Source organism: Lycorma delicatula, chromosome 2 (assembly GCF_047948215.1).
Source record: "Lycorma delicatula isolate Av1 chromosome 2, ASM4794821v1, whole genome shotgun sequence".
Classification (NCBI taxonomy): Eukaryota; Metazoa; Arthropoda; class Insecta; order Hemiptera; family Fulgoridae; genus Lycorma; species Lycorma delicatula.
The window spans coordinates 103,770,558-103,785,093 of NC_134456.1; the positions used below are offsets into that span (position 1 = coordinate 103,770,558).

At 27.0% G+C, this 14,536-nt stretch overlaps 1 protein-coding gene across 3 annotated transcripts in view; it reads right to left on the bottom strand.

Moving 5' to 3' along the window:
* Positions 1-14,536, bottom strand: part of LOC142319063 (agrin-like) — a 968,658-nt gene that overhangs the window by 831,681 nt on the left and 122,441 nt on the right. The gene's annotated exons all lie outside the window — the stretch shown is intronic.

Consider the following 14,536-nt stretch of genomic DNA (forward strand, 5'->3'; position numbering starts at 1 on the left):
GCGCGCACACACACACACACACACACACACAGACACACATTTAAATAGGGATTTTATAAGTTTTACATTGGCTAGCTAAGAAATACGTAAGATACCTTTTTAAATTAGGTACATCCTTTTCATTGATAATCAGTAGATACCATGTTTAAAAAGATAAAGTACTATAATAAATTAATTAGATTACAATTGTAGAGCATATAGAGTATATAAAAACTATCCGCAGTAAATTGTTACTAAAAACAAGTATATTAAAAAATTTAATATTTATATTTTAATAAATAATCGTTATTTCAAAAACAAATGTTTCTATTTGAAATAAAGGAGCATACGTCATAACTGTTATAATTATAATTAAGTACATGTTCTCTGATTGATTATGAAATATATAGTGTAAAATTTATTTTATTATATTTATAAAAATATTAAATGCAAGAAAATTTATTTTAAGAGGAAAAAAAGTTAATTTAAAAAAAATACATTGTATTTAAGCTTAATTTAAACTGTTTAGAAAAACCATCTCTTATGTTCTTTGAAGATTCAATAATCGTTTGCCTGTCTTTATAATAAGCTGAAATAAGAGTGTAAGTTCAATGGATTGCATAAAGGGATGAGTGGTGGTAGTTTTAATACAGAAAAGGAGATCGTAATAAAGGGATGGTTTTAAAGGAGGGAGTCCTTAAGAGCTAGAGATGGAAGGAGAAGTGGTTGAAAGGTTCTGCGATTGAAACCGACTCAATTTATTACAGTTTTGCTCTCCACTGTTAAAAGGAAGAGTGTGGGTAGAAATGATTAAAGGCAGGCCAGGGTCTTGTTCAGCAAGAAGCAGTAGTAGACTCTGATGCCATTAGAGGACAAATTCTTGGAGAGAGGGGTACAAAATACAAGGTAAATCTGTAACCTGCCGTACCGTATCGAGTATTGCTATAGTAATGACCCGAAAGATAATACTTTTATTTTTAATTCGTATACTGTAAATTAATTTTCATTTTTATAGCGGTAACGTTTATAAAATAAAATAATTTCAACTATATTGATTTTTTTTAATAACTTTTAATAGCGTACATTTTAAAAGAAATCTGATGTGAACACCACATGACTTCCTTGTATGCCTATTAAATTTAATATAGCATTATTTTGTTGCACTTTATTTAAACTTATTTCATTTGAAAGTGAAATACGATGCTCCTATTCTTTACCAAAGTGGACAGTTACACAATTGCTGCAATATTAGTTTTTATTAACATCAAATATTTTTACAATTATTAATTCAACAATCATACATGAAATATTAGAATAGAGTAAAAGTCCATTTATTACTTGTGTTTCAAGATTAGAAAGTGTTAAAACCAAAGAAAATTTAAAAGGAAGAAAATGTTGCAATCAATGAAAGAATATAAATATTAAGAGAAAAAAACAGCAAGAAATATAAAACAAGCAGAAAGAATATAAATATAAACAGCAAGAAAGCGATAAGACAAAGGAAGGAATACAAAGATTAAGAAAGAATGATGAATATAGAGAGAAAATTTTAAAACTATAGAACGTATACACAAATTAAGATCAGAAAAATTATATCAAATCAAATCGCGATTAAATAATTGGCAACAAAAAACAAATAAATGAAATGATGATCAACTCTGTCTTAGGGAGAATATTGTCCGACAATATCAGAGGAGTAATTAACTAAAAGATAAGAATTTTTTGCAATTTATTAAAAATCGTGCGTGTATGCCTCAGTTGATAAGTTGTTATGAGGGTATATTTATCAGTCACTCTGTTAACTTTAATGTAGACAAAATTAAATAGAAATGCCAAACTTATCTCTTAGTTATTTTTATATTGATTTTCAAACTGATTTGATTGTGCATATTTTGCTTGTATTGATATTAATAAATTCTGAACTACTAGATTTTATCAATAATTACGTAAGACGCAATTAATGAAATTAACCAAATTAATGCATACATTAATTTTGGGTGCTAATATTCTTAAAATGTAATTTTTAAGAAAAAATTATATTTTAAGAATAGTATAGTTTTATTTTCAAGTTTATCTCTTTTATAAGCAAAATCTTTAAGAAATAACAATCATTTATAGTGTAATTTAAGATAATAAAATGATGATGATATATCAGAACTATCAAACAGTATACATATATATATATATATTTAATACACATATGCCATAGATGTAACAATGGATATATGTTAGAATTGGCGCGCAAGTGGTTATCATAGGAGATACGTGTGGTTGAGAAGACAGGTTGAGAGCCAGAAGAAAAGATCGTCATACACTTATCGATTTTGGATATAGGGAACACTAGTGCTTCCATAAAATTTCCCATTCCCGATTCAAGCCAAATCATGCGTCCCATTTCTTGTACAGTCCTCCATCTTTTACTGTCCATCCCTAAACATTCTCCAGATGTTCCTTCTTCCTTACAGAACTTTTTAAAAGGTCTTTACCCTCATTCTCTAATGCTTCACATAATCTAATCCGACCCTACCGCGAAAACTGATAATGGTCTAAAGTAGACTCCTTTGTATATATATAGAATTTTACAACCGGCTTTAACCTATCTTTTAATCGGCAATAAAATTCAGTACCAGTTTAATAATCTATATAAAAAAATACAAACTAAAATCGAATAATAAAACCGTAGAATAAAAAATATAAACCTGAAGGTAAGCAATATTGCTGCAAAATTCTGTATCACTAAAAATGAATTTTACTTTTTACTTTCTAGAGACCAAATAAAAACGTATCATTAAATAAAGAAATAATAATTGTAATTGTAAAACTATACAACCTATAAATATTGAAAAATTTTACGTTTAAAAAACTAGTTAACTAATTTCTGAATAATCATAAATCGCATTAAGAGAAGGAAAAAGATGACGAAAATAAGTTCAAAAAGTACATTTTTTTCCTTTTTTATTATTTTAAAGAAAACTAATTACTAATTCTGTTTAATGATTATTACTTCTTATGACTTCAATTTATAAACAAGCGAACTTGAACAAGTAAACTTGTAATATAATTTTCGTTCTTTGTAATATTACAAAAACGAAATTACGCGTATATACGCGTAATTTCGTTTTTAATTTTAACCTAAAATTAAAATAGTCATTTACACGCATGAAACGATTTTTTATACGTTTAATAGCTTTACCCTTTGCTATGAAAAGTTTTATTGATTTTAATAATAAATAAGAAGACAAATTACTAAAATTTATTAATTAGCCGAAAAATCTATAACATTCCATATATATTTTTATATATTTTATTTGAAAAATGTATTGAAATAATCGTATATATTTCACTTAAATTTTTTTATCTAAGGTGATATTGAAGCTGAAAAGTATAGTCATAGTAACCGTGTTTACAAGATCCGGATAACGGATTTTTTTATTGCGATTCTTGTTAATAAAACTCTTTTTAGTGTTTTCTATGTAAGTTATACTTTTTCTTTAATAAAAAATAAAATGTACTTCACTTTTATAATGTACTTTATCGTTCTTTCATTTAATTAAAATGGTAAACTGTTGAACACAATAATGTAACCATGATTAAAAAAAGATTAAATCAGATTTAATTAAAAATTAATTCTTTTTTCAGTATATTTACCTATTCTTTTTTAGCTCATTGACTTTGAAATTATCTTAATCGAGAAAAGATATTTTTTTATCTGCTTTTTTTAATTACAGATCTAGAAAGAAAATGCCTATTAATTTTCTTCAAATAAATGGAATATCTGATTATTTTCTTTTGAAATGAATCGTAATTAATTCGTTATATTTAAATATAAAAAACTTAAATCGATTAAAGAAAATTTAATACAGCACACAAAAGAGTTTATTTTAAAATGAAGTTTGATTAAATGATAACATTTAGGGTTGTACAAAGTAAAGAATGTTTTTTACTGTTTGTTTTTAAACTAAGGTAGAGTAATCAATCTGAAGAAATTAAAAATAGTTTTGAAATTAACGGACCGCATTGAAAACTTTTGTTTTAATTTAAACACCATAAAATAAAAAAAAACCTATGTTGAACTTTCAATTAATTAAAACATTGGGAATGTAAGCGGTATGGCATGGCATGATGCGGTATGGTTCACTACACCACCGGGAAATTTACGTATTAAACATTAAATGAGTTATATTCATTACATATTCCAGCTCTAATCCTGCGTATAATAAATCATTCAAATAAACAATTTATAAAATGGAAATAATTTTGTTCAATCTGAATTTTTAACGTCACGTTTTAAGATTAAGAGATTATTTTATTTGTTTTCATTTATATATGTTTTTATAATATTAGGTTTTTATTTATTAAAATAAATAAAATGAAAATTTAATTTATTCTTTCTTCATTTCAAACAATGTTCAATTATATTACACACCAGTTAAATAACATAATTAAATTAACAGTGGTTTATTTAATTTAAATTCGCATAATTAAATTTTCTAGTAACTAGTAAATTTACTTAATTGATTTACTTTTCACCACGTTTTAAACACTAATATTATATCTGTTGTCATAAAATATATTAATTTTATGAAAATGGATTTTTCCATAATTTAATATTTCAACTTTTTCATTTAAAGGGCTGCTTAAATGAAGAACAGTTTTTCATTTAAAAGATAATTATTATTTTATAATTAAATCTTATAATAATTTTTTTTATAGTTATATCTGATCGTGTCTAAAAATTATTTCAAAATTTAATCCACTATTCGCATATAATGGTTATAAACATAGCTCGGTATGGCATGATTATATAGAATATGTCTTACTAAAAAGATATACGCTTTTAACTTAGTGTCATTAGCCCATTCCCTCACCGATTCTATTGATACCTTTTAGCAAAGAAGATTTTAAAACAAAAATGTTCTGTAAAAAATCCAACCTTCTAGGATTTATTGAAACAAAATGGCGGTTTTAAAATAAAAACAACAATTTCACATAAATTACATCTTTTATTTATTACGAAATAGCTGGTAAATATGATTCAAAATAGATGATGTATTGTTAAACAGCTGTTCAAATTGAATAAAATAAGTTAATAATTAATCATAACCACGACTATTAACTGTTTTTAATTATTCTAGTTATAATTATCACGTGTTTTTAATAATTTTTGGATCGATATTTTTATTTTAAAAGTGCCGATTTCTTTCTTTAAATTCTAGAAGGTTGAAATTTTTATATAACATTTTTAAAACCTTCATTAAAAGTTTTTTTAAATTATTTAAACATAAAATATAATAGTATTCGAAGATATTCTAGAATATTCTAATAAAATGAAAAATAGAATCGTCCCTACGTGCGCATCACACAAAATCTGCTGGATAGATTTTAATAAAACATTGAAGAACTGTAGCTTAAAGGCTTGGTCATTATCTATATTTAGAATTATCACGATATTCCTAATATGGGTTAAGATACTAAAGATATTCATTAAAGAAGAAAAATTAATCCTTTTACTTCATTATATTTCTGTGATCACGGTAACAGAAAAGAACTCTTGAATTCAGATCCTATATACATCAGCTATACTAATGTGTAAAATATTTCATATCTTATTAGTTTATAATTATTATTCTTGTAATTAGCTTAAAATAGCACATTTAGCGAAATTTTATTGGTTTCTCTATTTTGGCTGTCAAAAATATAATGGATATAACAATTATTGTAAGAAAAAATAAGCCTTAAAGAAAGAGAAGTAATCTTTCTTATTATTCATAGTCAGCTAAAAGCAAAGAGTACCTCGATCCTTTGAAACAGTTGAAGTGCGTTTTTCTCGGTCAGCTGCTGACCGAAAGCGCTACATGAGCTGCACCATCGTCTAAAGTAAAAGAATTTTAGAGCTTGTATATCAAGAAGGAGGGAAATTTTGGAGGAAAGATAGCTTTTCAGGCTTGAATTAATAGTTATTAGTATTACTTTCACAATTATGAGCATATCGAGCACAGCAGAGGTTCAGGAGGCGGAGCCCCCTGACTAGACGGGATGTTCAGTTATAATTATGATTTTTTTTTATTAAATACAAAATAAAGTATTTTTTTTGCTTAACTGAATTCGAATATTGTATATATATACGCGTATATTCATATATAAGTAAAATGATAACAAAAATATTTCAAATTCTTGGTTACTTATAGCTAAATTTTAGTAAATGTATTAAACTGTTATTTTTACGAATGAGGATGATATAGGGAAATTTATAGCAATCTTAATTATTTCCGCAATACCAAATTTGATGAATCAATTTAATAGATTCTTGAAATATTGCAAAAATTGACGCTTACACAATATAAGTGAAAAAATAGTAATATTTCACGTGGAAATGGACTTAAAAGTTAAGAATTGAAAATTAAAATAATCTGAGATTAATAATTTTAAATTGATAATAATACGTTTCCTTTGTTTCGTCTATTACAACTGGAAACGTAAAAAAAAACCCGCTAATAAAACTTGAGATACCTTTATAGTTAATTTTAATAATTAACAAACTTGTTTAACATCGCTTGTTTTGAAGTTTGCTAATTAAAAGATTTTGTTATAAAACTAATCACATAAAAGTTTCCTTAATTAATAACAGGATATGTTAAAAATATTTTAATTGATACATATATAACAAGAAAACATAATAATAACAACAGTAATTAGCTATCAAGAAAATACGTAGTTTATATAAACTATTTAAGTTCTTCAAAAAAGTATTAAGATTAATTACTTTTAGTTTTCAACAACAGATATCAGATTAATGCTAACAGATTTTTAAATCTTTAGTCATAAATCATTTTTTTTTCTATTGATTCAACATAAGTAAATAACACAAAAGACGCATACCAATTATAAACGTGTACAATTTGTTACAATGTACAAAAACCATATCGTTAAGAAAAAAACTGCTAACGATGTTGTTATCCTATCTTAGTATTAACACAGAGCTTAAAATTTACTCTACCTTCCAGAGAAAAGGTTTAAATCAAGTCTTTCTTTTCAATCTTGTAAATTTTTATTGAATTATTTACTTACATTCTAATTTAAAAAAAAAATAATAATAATAAAAATAGGGATAGCTTATAATAATTTTTTAAGGAAGTAACGATTCACACATTTTTGATAATGAATTTAGTGACTCATTTTTAAGGTATCAAACATAAAGTTTATACAATAACAGCTCTTACCAAATGACAACTGATGAGACATAATTAAATGAGATTGAAAAAGACATGTACTTTTAAATGATATAAGGTTTAAAACTTTTAAAAGTTTTAGACCAAAAGTTAATGTAAACTTAGTTAAACTTCTTCAAAAAGTTGATCGAAAAATAGAACATGCTCGCGTGAGAATCGTGAAGGGTGAAAATCGAAAGCGGTTCGCGGCCGTCGCGCGCGATTAAAGCTGAATTAGTAATTTCAAGTCAGCAGAGTGCAAAAAAATCGCTCAATCTCCGCGAATTTTGGACGTATCGAAACAATTTCTGCTTTTAATTTATAAAATTTTAAAAACTTTTTAAAAAATTCCTTAAATTTAATGTAATTTTTTGAAGTATAATTTATGAGCTTATAAAATATTTCATTTATACACATAAATTTATGATGTGTTTAACAGTAATATTAATCGCAACCAGTCAACGTATAATAATTGGACCCGGATATTATATAAACACAACAAACAGTGTTTATAAGTAGTATTCTGTCTGTCTTCCCAGAGACGTCTTTACACAGACAGAATTATCATTATACAGTGTATGTACTCATATTCATGAGTTACAACGTATTACAATGATTATTATTTTAATTAAATTTATCAGTTTTTTCATCTACAAAAACAAAGAAAGTGGTATGTACATAAAAGCCGACTATATCTGAAATAACATGTAAAAACTGATAACAATAGTTGTTATTTTTTTCGCGCTACCTCCGGTTTAAAAAAAAGGCTTCATCCTTCCTAAATTCGCTGAGATAGAGCGATTTTTTCGCACTCCGCCGATTTGAAGTTACGAAGTCAGCTTTATTCGCGCGCGACTGCCGCGAACCATTTCCCTCTTCACGACTAGCAGGCGAGCAGGCTCAATTTTTCGAAGAAGTTTAAACAAGTTTTACATTAATTTTTGGTCTGAACCTTTTCACCATTTAAAAGTACACGTCTTGAAGATTATATTGTACTTGAAATGTACACGACAAACTTCTTAAAAGCCAAAATAATTACAGTTGCCTGAAGAGTCTTTTTTATAAACAAACTACAATATTTCAGCAACGATTAAACTGATTTTCTCGTGTAACCACTCATTGAATTTGTAATTCCAAGTGCTATCATGTAAAATAATAAAAATTAAGAAAAAGTTATTTCTGCAATTAATATTGGCTTTCCAAAAAAAGGCCATTTTGTAACGGTTTTTCTGCTTTTTTCAGTAACTAATTAACGAAATTCAATGTTCAAGGGCTTAAACTATAACTACTGCAAATGCCTACAACCTTTATTTACCCATTTTTCACCTAGGAAATTTACCTCGGCCTACAAAATTGAAAAACCGATTTTCACCACCTTTGACCGTCCGCCGTTTTTTTTCCAGAAGCGAAAATATTTTCCAGTCGCATTTAAACAAGTTACATTTACCCTAATCTACAACCACATGTATTACATTAAACTCTACTAATTTTTTAGCAAAAGAATCCCCATTGGCTGGAAGAAAAGCATAAAAGAAAGGTCTAAAGCATTTTGATTTATTATAAGAATGTGTTTGAATGTCACAAGTCAATGATGGTAAAACAACGAGAAACTAATATTTATGTCAACTACCTTTTAATAATTCTTACTTCGGGAAAGCTTAAGCATAGCAATCAAAAAAATTATATTGGCTTCAAAAAATATCCAGGTTAAGATTTAATAGGGTAGTTCCTTCACCTTTATTATTTGTATCAAACGCGTTTATTAGTCTTGCACCTTCTCCTTTTTGTTTTAAGTGAAAATGAATCTCCCTGATTCTAGGATGCGCTAGGTTTTATCAGGTGAAATGAAATCTAACTTAAAAAATTCGTTCTGTAGAAATTTATTTAAAGCACTGTAATTATATAAATTATTTTATCATTTTAATGTTTGAAGATTATTCTACTACTCCTGTAATGGAATATTTCACTTCAAAGGGTTTGATAAACGTCAAGAACATCTAAAAAAATTATTCAGTTGTGAAAAAAAGTAAAAATTAAAATTAACGATGAAATAAATATTAAAGCATATTATATTTACTCTGAGAAAGGGGATATGCTCTCAGGTTTGTTTTTAAATTACAGATTTATTCTATAACCTGATTCTCAAGGGTTCCAGAGTTCATACAAACCACCGGGTGACGAGGACTAAATACATTTGAAATCTATGAATGTCTTTAGGTTAGATTAAATTAGGCCTACGATTAGAATAAAGTAAGGATATGGGAGTCATAAGGTTAATATGTAGGTTTAGGTTAGGTTAGATTGGAATATGAAAAGTTTAAGTTACTTTAAGATTAAGTTAGATTTCATTGCAAGTTATTATGAAAGCCGTTAACTCCAATTATTGCCTATGTTTATCTCTCTTTTTCTTTATTAAAACATTATATGAAATTAATAAAAGTTAAGGTAAAAGACTGAGTAGCTAAAATTTACATCCTGTTGCAAGTTTAGTTTGTTTAACAGATTCTGCTTTTCCTAGAGTCAGACAAGTGCCTTTTATATTCCCGCTTGGGTTATTTTATATGTTGTTAGACTACACTACACTACTCTTGTTTATTGTAAATATATATATTATTTTTATTTGAATCAATAAGAAACTCTTTGTTACTGGTTTTCCTATTTGAATTTTACCAGAATTCTATGTTTTTTTATCAGTTGGTGTCGGTTAAGAAACACTTAGTTTTGTCTCGTTTTACTTTTCTATAGCAGAATTACAGAACATTTTTAAAGATAAATATTTTTTTTTAAGTAGTTTGTAAAATGATATGCCTATTGTGGTAAATTTTTATAGCAATACTAGTTTATATTCCAACAATAACAACCTTTGTTATAATTACTCCACTAAAACCACAAAAAAAGTAATTTTATGGACAGATTTAATTTAGTTTATCTCATATCTGATCAACATATGACAAATCATTGTTATATTTTACAAACTAATCAAAAGAAATATATCTTCTGTAATAGGGAAAAATAAAGAAAGAACAAACTAAATCTTATTTTATAAAATGCAGGAAATTTTAGATAAAAATTACACATTTTTTAAGTTGATGATTGAAGAAAGTAATCTCGAATAGAAAATTACGTATGCACTGTCTTCATTATTTCACCCTCTTTTATAAAGGTTGAAAACTTGTTAGAAGTTTAAATAACTCGTCTAAACAATATTAGAATATATTTCAAGTTAATAAATTGAAACAGTAAAAAGTTTAAACAAATAAAAAACTCTCGTATGGAGAGAGAGAGAGTAAGAGAGAAAGATTTTAATGAAAAGGAATTTCAACAAATTTTTACTTGCATATCAGATTTTCGAAAAAATTATTTTTTGATACCATTAAAAAAGAAAGATTAAAGAAATTTTTTTAAGAGAGTTGTCACCCAATAAGAGAACCAGCAATTACAATATTTGTTGAAGTTACAAATTGATTAATGATTGATTTGACTTAAAATCGCCGACCTTAAAGGTAATCTATGTTATTATATTTATTCATTTTGTAAATTTTTCCGCATTTTTTTATGAATGAATATTTTTTTTTTTTTGAGAATTTTTATTTCTTTCAAACTACATTTTATATCATAGTTATTAGACGTGAGTACATCACGCCGTTTGGTCGAAACTAGTCAAAATGGATTCAGGGATGGTCAAAACGGATATTTTCGTTGAAATCTGAAAACCGAAATTTTCGTGATCACAATACTTCCTTTACTTCGTACAAGGTAAAAAACATTACCTTAGAGTAAATATTATTAGGTAAATATTAATGTAAAAATACCTTAGATTGTTATAAACTAAAAACCGTAGAAAATGACCAAAAAATTTACATAAAAGAAAACATATCAGCATTACGGTATATTTTTAAATCAGTACAATATTACATTTATTTACTATACAGACTTAAACGAATAGGTTTTTCACAATATACTATATGAACCATCACGGAATATAGAAAGAACTTATTAAACTCCCTCACAGTTATGTTTGAATTGATTTCTGATAGATTAATTTCATTTCCCATACTATTTTTATCAACTCTTCGAAGAAAAGTATGGTATTACTATCTGGTTTAAGCGAGAAGGGAGGAGTAAAAAAATGAATTTTCTTTCCGTTTTGAGTATAAGGAGTACACACAAACACACACACACACACACATATATATGTTATGCTTATTCGGTCGAAAATCTCGAAAGCTACAAGATCAATTTCATGGAAATTTAGATATTAAGTAGTAGTGAATATGAAGTTGAGGCATGTGAAAATTTAATGACTATTAGTTGAATCATTTTACATTACGCTCAATTTAAGTTCGATAACAGAACAGAGAATAAAATTCACTTAAATTACAGTTTCCTTAAATATGTATATATATTTAAATACAGGCATACGTATAAAATTTTGTGGCTCGAAAATCCCAAAACTACAGATTCATTTCATTAAAATTCCGATATGCTGTAGTATTGTATTTTAAATTCTGCATGTAAACATTTGATAAAATTAGTTGAGCCGTTACTGAGTTACGCTCAATTTAATTTAAAAAAAAATTGAGCAGGACAAGTTAGCGTGTTTAGTTGGACTAAGGCTTCAAGTTGGACGTTGAGGTTTCTTTATCTGCGGGATCTATTTTTAGCAATATTAAACCAAATTAAAGACCAAATTATAACAAAACCGGTACAACGGACCTGAGTAACAGATTCCTGCAGATTAAAAAGAAAGTAGCAAAAAATATAATAATAGGAGGAATCCAGAAAGGGGCCAAAAGAAAAACTTTTAGTAAAGCTAACAGATCCGTTTAATAATACGTCCTTTGTAATACTGCCCGCTGACACACCGAAACAGATGTTATTCCGTGAAAAGAGTTACCATATCCATGTTAGGACTGCATAGGATGAATGGGTTCGGACGATCATTCTCATGCTCAACTGGGGTCTGGTCCTCTACGTAAACAGGATAGAAGTATAAATACTCCGGTGAAGACCAGTTAACAGTCAATTCTGCGAGATGTCATTCTGCGAGGAGAGTCTGCAAGAGAGTGCTACGATAGAGTTCTAAGAGAGGAGTTTTTCGAGTTTGAAACGAGAGTATTCCGCGAGGAGGTCAGTGAAGGAGCGAATTGTAGTGCATACAAGTCCGACGCGATTTAGGTGACGGCAGTAGTAATTCCGATACATGAAAATAAGAAGTGGTTCGGTGAGTTACAGTTAGACTATAAATGAAAGAGATAATGTACTAAATTTCATTCATAAATTTCTAGGGTAGTTTTATTTTTCTGAACAAAATAGGTATTTGCTCAAAAAGAACTTTATAATTCTTATCTATTGTACTACTATTGTTAATACAAGAATAGTTGTTAAAAGTGTTAAGATAAGCGACCATGCTATGTCATTTGTGAATGGGACTGAATTCTGGTTTTCAATATTTAACTACCTGTAAATAAATCCCGACCATTACTTTAAAATCTGTTTTGTATGTAATCACTGTCTGTTATTATTATTGTTGTGGTTCTGATTACCATGATTATTATTAGTTTACTAGCGACATTTAATATTACAATTGTTTGCAATTGTCATTATTATTCTAATTATTATTATGAGTTGTTTATTTTTGTCATTTATTATTATTATTATTATTACTGTTGTCATTATTGCTATTATTGATTTAACTTATTTTATTTATGTTCTTAAACTAATAAATTGTAATTATAAAAACATTTTCAATTGTGAACTTCTCAATATCCTGATCGAGCAGCGAACAAGCAACAATATTAGTATAAGTCGGTCTTCTTGTCCCGAACTGCGTTAAAGTTTTTGTTTTAAAACTTTATTTATTTTCTTATTAAGTATATATAATATATATATTCTTTTATATATATATATATATATATGTGTGTAAAAAAAATAAAATTTTAAGAAAAAGAAATCGTATGCAATTCTGCGTACGATTTCTTTTTCTTATATATATATATATATAATTTTATATATATATATATATATATATATAAATTACAAATATGTTTTTTAAATAAAAAAAAAGTGACGAACATTAAGTTATGATTTCCGAAACAGAATATAAAATGAAAGATAATAGTATTTTATAAAAAAAAATAATGAAGTGGAAAAAAATTAATGAAAAATAAAACCTGTCATAAAAACAAATGAAATATTAAATAAAAATGATTTGAAATATTAAATAAGATTAAAGAAATTATTTCCCACGTCCTATTTTACATACTTCCTTACTTCAGCGATAAGATGCCACTGGGTTTTCCTTAGAAAATCAGTGCGGTGATGATCAACTGGGATGGGAATAAGGATAAATACGAGTAAGCAACTACAGACAGTCCAAGGTTGGTATCTTAGTTATTATTTTAGTTCGGGAGGGATGGGTGTCAGTGTGCATAGCTAATTAGGATCGAATAAAAATATATCACCGAACAGAAATTGTTCGTTTGAAAATAACCCTATATATCCCTGAGTGCCTTTAAAAAGCAGATTGTACTATTGAATATATTATGATTATAAAAATAGTGGGTGGATATCTGAGAATGTACTTTGAAAGTAGGCACGGCCTTTTGAGTCGATGAGGACGGAGTGTATGATACTTGATTCGGTCTGAAAAATGGATTCTGTTCTGCTCATAACAGTAGAAAAATATTATGGTATGTTCAGAGGTAACGTTTTTCCTGATTCCTTTTTACATTTTAAATTCTATCATTCTTATAGGTAAAATAATCCGTAGGTGAAATAATCTCCTAGTGCAATCTATTGTAAAGTAGATTAGATTTATCAAATACAAAATCATGATACTATGAAGTCATTAAATCATGACATTAAAGAAATTTATTTAAGAACTGTAACCTAGGTACAGGAAAACAAAATAAAGTAGAGGCGTTAGGGACAAATATAAACGAAATTAACCAAATAAAAAGAAATAATGAGCAAGATTTTTAACAAAATTTTGAAATCTAGTAAAGAGTAATTAAAAAAGTCGGTTGTAAAAATAGAAAAGGTAACAGTCGGAAAGTATGTGATTTCAAGTAAGGTACTGAGAAAATCAGAACCTAAGCTTACAACCAATAGTGCAAATCTATATTTCAACCTCTTTACTAAAAAATTAAGATGTATGAATCTTTCTAAAATTCATAATCAAAGAAAAACTTTTTAAGGCCTAAGATATTAAATGATATCAGGTATAGTACATAATATTTAGGGAGAAGTTTTGAAACAAAATTATAAACTGAAAACATTTCTTCGAGTAGCCACTGATTCTTGTTACACATTAGTTAATATCAAGTTTAGAAAACTAAAGAAAAAAT